Genomic DNA, 7,531 nt, shown 5'->3' with positions numbered 1-7,531 from the left:
CAAGTAGCTGCTCAGTAGGAAATAGAAGCACCTGTTCTGATTTCTTTACAAATTCTTGACACTGCAGTGGATCTCATTCTTAACCTAGGATTACCTATATTTACAATGTTTATTTAATTTCCCATTACTGCACTCAAAGTGATACTTATGCTTATTTGCAGCGGCGAAGTAGCAGCAGTTACAGATCAATCCAAGTAAGAGTCCTAAAGACTAATTTCCTGGAATATTTTAGAACTATACAAACCTGTTTCTGTGGCTGTGCAAACAATGTGATCTCAGAACTTTAAAACCATCCTTTAATTTGCCTTCATTCTTTGCTAAGTGTCATGCTAATAATTTTACTATTCAACTATAAGGTCCTTTGCCTACTGCTTAACCAAACCAAAGACCCATTGACCTCATATCAGTTCTGACTGTAGTGATCCTGTACAGCAAAGTAGAACGGTCCTGTAGGATTTCCAAGGATAAATAGAAGTAGGCTGACACATCTTTTTCCTGTAGAGCAGTTAGTGAGTGGACTCAAGTTGTTGACTTTTTTGGTTGGCAGTCAAGCATTTTAAACTCTGCACTATTAGAGCTCCTTGCACAGTACTCAAAGGTAGTGATATTTGAGTCCCTTAATGAAGTTATTTGAGGGCTCTCTGGTGGCTTTGTGGTAAGGAATTGCTCTACCAGTGCAAAGGTACATGGTTCGAATCTACCAGCTGCTCCAAGGGAGACAGATGGGCAATCTCCTCCTATGAGGCTTATTGCCTCTGCAAACTTGCTGGAGGGCTAACTATGGGTTGGTTCCAACTTGAAGGTACACCACCACCACCACAACAACATAATTATTTGAGGGAGCACTGGTGGCTTAGGGATAAGGAGCTGCACTGCCAACCTGAAGGCACATAGTTCCAATCTACGAGCAGGATTTTCTCTCCACAGGAGAGAAATAGGTAGTTTCTGTCCAGGCAGTTTTTTGCCTCTGCAAACTTTCTGGAGGGTCAGCTCTGAGTTAGTTTCAACTTGATGGTATGTACTAACAACAAAGTAGTTGATAGTAGTTTTTAAGCTTAATAGGAACGTCTTTAAATTTTCTAAAACTAGTTTTTGTTAAAAAAGATGTATTTCTCAACTTTAGAAAAATATTTTTGGCAGAGATTGAAACATCAGAAGAAAAACTATATTAACTACATATAGCATTCTCTTACAAATCGATGTCTTCATTTTAAAAATTCCATTTACCAAGACTTTTAGGGCTGATACATTGGTTTTCTTTTTGGAATATTTATTATTGCCTTTATTTTGAAAAGTTGATTAATCACTAGCTCTTAGATTAACTTTTTAGAAATATCCTTATTACCCACCACTTGAGCTCTGATGGCCTAGAGGTGAGTTGTTCTGTCAACCCAAGAGCACGTGGTTCAAATTTACCAGCTTCTTTGTAGTATAAACAATCTCCTCCTGTGCAATTTATAGCCTCTGAAAACCTGAGGAATATCAGCTGTGAGTCAGTACTAACTCAGCAGCACATGATAACAACATAGCAACAAACTACCACTTATGTTCTATTATCGTTCTAGAAATAGGCATTCTATCAATAGCGGACCATTGATCTTAAACAGCAATTTCTTGTTTCCTCTTATTATTCCAAAAGAGAAAACCTAGTTTTTCTTTTCACTTCTCAAGGTGTGATGCAACAACTGCATTAGAATGGCTTACAAATTTTGCTAAAAGTGCAGGTTATAGTTCCATCATCCCACATGCCCTGAATCAAAATCTTTCTAAATGGCTCTAGGAATCAGTGTTTGCAGAGAACTGCACAGGTGATTTTGATCCCCATTAACTTTTGATGACTGCTGGAAAAGCTACAGTTCAACCTAACACTTTCAAATATGGCCTTATCCTGCAGATGCCAACTTGTTTCTTACTTCTCAGAATATAAACTGATTTCCTGAGCATTTTCTCTGTCTGTGGTATATTCAGTTTACCTCTGATACATGGGTCACCACCTACTCAGTATCAGAATGACTTATGTGTCTTCATTCTTTAGCCTTCAAGTTCTCTTTCATGGAGCCTTTCAGGCTGTTTTATTGATTGCTGACCGGATGTCGGATTCTCCACAAAAATGTCAACTCCTGTAAAGTGGACTATGGATGAAAACTGTTCCCATTTTGCAGATGAAGACATTGGAACTTGAAAGAGTTAAGCAGCTTGCCGTAGCCCAGAGAAGCAGTTAAGTAGCATAATTACTTTGGTTGAAATCCATGGTTTGTCTGACTAAATCTCCATGCTCCTTCTTCACATGGTGATTTTCATGTTCGCTCTGTAGGACTTTCTGAGGCAGGGCTATAACTAGGGCATATCTGCTTTTATCTATTTATCCACACACTAAGCTTTAATACAAGTCACTTTTGAATGCAGCGTAAATGTTTTGGAAATCCACTTTCATGAAGTGCATACGAAGTTAGGTACCCAGTTGGAAAGACCTCATCAGATTGTTATTTAACTGTTATACATGTGCCTCCTGCTCTGAAATGAGGCTGCACACCTCTTGCTATCTGGAAGCAAATTACAGAAAGACCTGGCCCTCATCATCTAGTATGAGGGTATTTGCACTGACTGGGTATTCACTAACTACCTGTTCAATTGAAATGCTATCTGTCCCAGTAAATTATGTGCTTTCACTGGTCTCAGAAACCGGAATTGTGAGTGTCTTTCCAGCCAAGGCGCTTCATTTCATTTTCTACTTAAGAACAAAATTAGAATTTAATACACGTGAAAGTTTTGTTAGGTGTTTACCATAAATTGACTTGATTGGAAATATATTTCCAAAATCTTTGTGTTGAACATGAAATAAAATGAAAAATGAACAGAAAAAATACTAATAAATTCAGCATAAAACAATAATGAAATGTAAATTTGGATGCTATATGCCTCTGGAACTGAACTTTGAGAAACGATCATAGTTATAGAAATGCTTCAGGTTGTTTTTTCATAGGGTGGCTATGATTTGTGCTCGACTCCAGGGCAATCAGCAACAACAACAATACACAAAATAGGGAGCTTTTTTTTTTTTTTAAAAAAAAAAATAATTTTAATGAACATTTACAGAGAATTTGGATTTCCATTCATTCATTGCTGCACTTCTCTACCAGCCCAGCCCTCTCCCCCCGCCCCCCAGTTCTCTCCTCTCTTTCAAAAGTAAAAGAAAGACTCCCTCCCTGGTACACAATCCCCCCGCACCCCTCCCACTGCCCCAAGTACATCCCACTATGCAACCTTAATAGTGGACTCTTGTGATAACCATAATACGCTGTCATACATCGCTTTTAAATTATTCAGTTCCTCATCTGTTTCAGTGCGGTATGCACAATTTATCCGGTTTTTCTCAGTCTTACCCCCACCCTGATATCAGTCCCATTTTACAGCAGTGGCACCATGCAGTATTTGTCCTTTTGTGACTGAGATATTTCACTCAGCATAATGTCCTCCAGGCTCACCCATTTTGAATAATATTGAGTTCCTTGTTTTTCAATGCAGCATAGTATTCCATTGTGTGAATATACCACAGCTTCTCTATCTATTCGTTTGTTGATGGGCACCTGGGTTGTTTCTAACTCCTTGCTATTGTGAACAGAGCTGCGATAAACATGGGTGTGCATATATCTGTGTGGATGTCAGTTACGGTCTCTTTGGGATATATTCCCAGCAGTGGAATTGCTGGGTCAAATGGTATCTCTATTTGCAACTTTTTGAGAAAGCGCCATACCGCCTTCTACAGTGGTTACACCATTTTACATTCCCACCAACAGGGAATAAAGGTTCCAGTTTCTCTACCACCTCGCCAGCATTTGTTGCTTGCTGTTCTGTTAAATTTTGCTCAAATAGGGAGCTTTTGTGGTTTAGTGGTAACGAACTACGCTCCTAACTCCATATGTGATTTTTTTTAAAAATTATTTTTAATTTGGTGTACCGTTGAATCTAACTGGCACAGGAGGAGTTTGCCCCACCTTCTCCTGCAGAGCATTTGGTGGATTTTACTTTACCCCTTCCGGATTGCTGTCATGATATGTGATTTGAATCCACTGGCTGCTTCCTGGGAAAAAGATGGATAATCTCCTCCCGTGTGATTTACTGCCTACTGGTATGTCAGCTCTGGGCTGGGCTGGTTCCATGCGATATAACAACAGATTACATAGACCAAATAATGTTAAGTCTTTCCTGATAACACGTTTCAAGCTAACCTTGAAACTTTCATTATATAACCTTTCATTATAAAACATTGATATTTCTACCTTACCTCCCTACCTATAATCACCAACAGGTTTACATTTTAGCCTCCCCCCAAATACATACTTTTAAATCACAAGAAAATATTTAGCCCAAATACATTGGCCACCTCCTTCATAAACAACTCCCTATGATTAGTGGATCAATCTATTAAACCTAAAATTGAACAGAAACAAGTAATGAAGTAAATATTTTTGATACATTAGCTACGATAACTTTCAAGTAAGCCTCTTTGGTGAAATTATTTTCATATACTGTTTTTGGTTCATTATTTGACAAGGAGGAAAGTTTTAAATAAGGTTGTGACACATAGTATTAATATGCACTGAAGTCCAGACAGAATTGGCTGTCAAATCTATGTGTATTATGGTGAATTAATGAGGTTTTTCGTCTCCCACAAGGAAAACAAGTTGTTATAGGTTAAGCAATGATGAGCAAAACACAGGCAATGTCAGTTTGACGGAAAGCCTTCAATTTAGAGGAATGACCTTTAAAAGGAAATGCATAAATAATCTCAACATAATCACTTCATTTAATATTTTGAGTTTACAGCTTAGACAGCAGGCACGCATGTTTATTGATTGATTTGATTTTTTAAAAAAATTGTGGCCTTTGGGAAACCATCAGTGCAGCATTAAAGCAGAAAGAGGTGACAACAAAGCATGAACAACTACAGCAATCCCAGAATGAAATACTGGCTTGGAAAAGTCACTCTTTTAAAACCATATAATTGTGGAAAGGTATTTTAAACTGAGTTGCATATTGCACAGAACATTAGAACAGCAATAACAACAAAAACCCCCTAACAAGACACAAAAAACCTTCTTGTGAAGTTGGTTTTGTATTTTTAAGGCTGTGAATCTTTATGGGAGGAAATTGCCTGTTTTTTCCAATACATCTTTGATGTACCCAAACTAACATCCTTTGGTTGGAACCCTAATAACTTTGTCCTTAAGATTCTAAGCAAGCATAAAGCACTAATTACATTTATACTTATTGGTGTGATAGTAGTAGTACCTCAGTTTTTCTAAACTAGTATTTTCAACTCTGGTCATCCTTTGGTCAAAGGCTTCTGCTCTTAAGAATATGCCCAGAGAAATCTGATCACTTATTTTCTTTTGTAATTCAGGATGAGCAGTTAACTGTAGTGGCCAGAAGAAAAGGTGGAGGATGATGGTCTAAAAAAATGCTTTCAGCAAAGTGGAAAGTCTGTTTCTTCTGGTCCTAGAATATGTGGTCAGACATACTTAGTCAGACATGGGTGTCCTAATTTTCCAAGTCCAGGCTGATGCCTTTATGAGAAAGCTTTTCACTTTATTTGTGAAGTTTGCAGTGAGGGTGACTCTGTGTGGCTAGAATCTGAGATGGCCTTCCTGGTTCCCACTGTTCAGATGTGTTTGGAAGAAGATCTTAGGAGCCATGCCCATGGTGCTTTGCTGCATTACCAGGTGTGGCCAGATATCCGTGTAAACAAAGGCTGGCTTTGGAGTTGAGTGTGAGAAGAGTTGGGGTGAGGGGTGGTGTGACAGTGACTCAGCAAAGATAATGGACCTTGTATTCCTCAGAATTCCATGATAGAGACCAGGACAAGGGTGGCAGGCAATATGAAAGAGATAACTTGAATCCTGCAATCTTTCTCCAACATGCAGATCCAGGTTGAGAGGAAAAGAAAATAGACAAAAAGGGTGAGAAGATGAAGATGAAAAGAACAGCTCTGATCCAGAGCTGAGTTTTAAGTTTGAGCTTTTTGTATTAACGTTGTTTTTATGAACTATTGAGTGGACTACAACTCATGGCTACCTATGAACAACAGAGCTGAACTGTGCCCTATCCAACACCATCTTAACCATTTTGATATACTCAAGCCCATAGTTCTTGTTACTGTGTCAAGCCATTTTACTGAGGATTTTCTTCTCTTTGTCTGACTCTCCACCTTTTCCATCATGATGTGTTTTCTTAAGGACTAATCCCTTCTGACAACATGGCCAAAGTATGAGACCAAGTTTCACTGTCTTTGCCTCTATTGAGCAGCTTAGTTGCACTTCCTCCAAGGCAGATTTGCTTGGGTTTTGTCAGTCCGTGAGACAGTCAGTATTCATCTCCAATATTACAATTCAAAGGCATTGATTCTTCTTCTGTCATCCTTATTCATTGTCTAACTCTCGGATGCATATGAAGTATTGAAAAAAACATGGTTTAAATCAGGCACCCCTTAGACTTTAAACTGATTTCCTTGTTCATTAGCACTTTGGAGAGCACTTTTTTGCTAAAAAGCAATTTTACATTACAAAAACTAACCTGGAACTATTAATAAAGGTTTTAAGTTAAGTTCTTGTTCCCTTCTTTCCAAATTGTGTGGGGTACTGAGACATATTAAATGAGCTGTAGAAAATAAAGTACTTTAGACTTGACTTTGCCATTTTAAGAGTTGCGTAAACTTGAAAATTTGCTAGTGAATCTCTTATACCTCTCACTATTACAACTTTTCTAGTTTTCAACCTCAACCAACTGATAGTCTGGTTTTCTTTCACTTACAAAACAGAAGTAATATGAACAGAGTTTCTGTAAGTTTCCATGTTGCATGTACTCACCTACCAGTTCTGTCTACCCTTCTATTCTGCCTGCTTTGCTGTTACTAAAGAGAAATTATCTGAGCTCCCACAAGGGGACAACATTTCCACTAGGGCCCTAGATTCTATCTCTTTTTATTTACTCTAACAGTACTCATCTCTCTCTCTCTCTTTTTAATCCTCATGGTTTTCTCCTCTCTACTGATCATTTTCATCATGAAACAAACTAGAGCCCGCATCTCTACTAACTTTGTAGCAGAATTGCATCCCTTTCTATTCAATCTGTTGTTGTTGTTGTTATGTGCCATCAAGTCGCTTGCAATTCATAGCAATCTTATGTACAACAGCCTAAACTCTGCTCTGTCCTGTGCCAATCACACTGTCTCCAACACACCCATCCCGATTACCCCAGTCACTGAATCAATCCACCTCATAAAGGGCCTTCCCGTCCTGCACCTGCCCTCCACCCTCCCAAGCATGATGTCCCTCTTCAAGGACTGGTCCCGCCTTACAACATGTCCAAAGGCATCAGTTCTCCTTCTCTCCTCACTAGTCATTGTCCAACTCTCTGATGCATAACAAGTGATTGCAAAGACCATGGCCTGTATCAGATGCACCTTAGTCTCCAGAGAGACACCATTGCTCTTCAGTACTTTAGAGAGGTCCCTAACAGCAGACTTTCCCAT

Source organism: Elephantulus edwardii, unplaced genomic scaffold (genome assembly GCF_000299155.1).
Source record: "Elephantulus edwardii isolate Elephantulus edwardi_28Jun2011 unplaced genomic scaffold, EleEdw1.0 scaffold00001, whole genome shotgun sequence".
Classification (NCBI taxonomy): Eukaryota; Metazoa; Chordata; class Mammalia; order Macroscelidea; family Macroscelididae; genus Elephantulus; species Elephantulus edwardii.
This window is presented reverse-complemented; position numbering follows the sequence as displayed.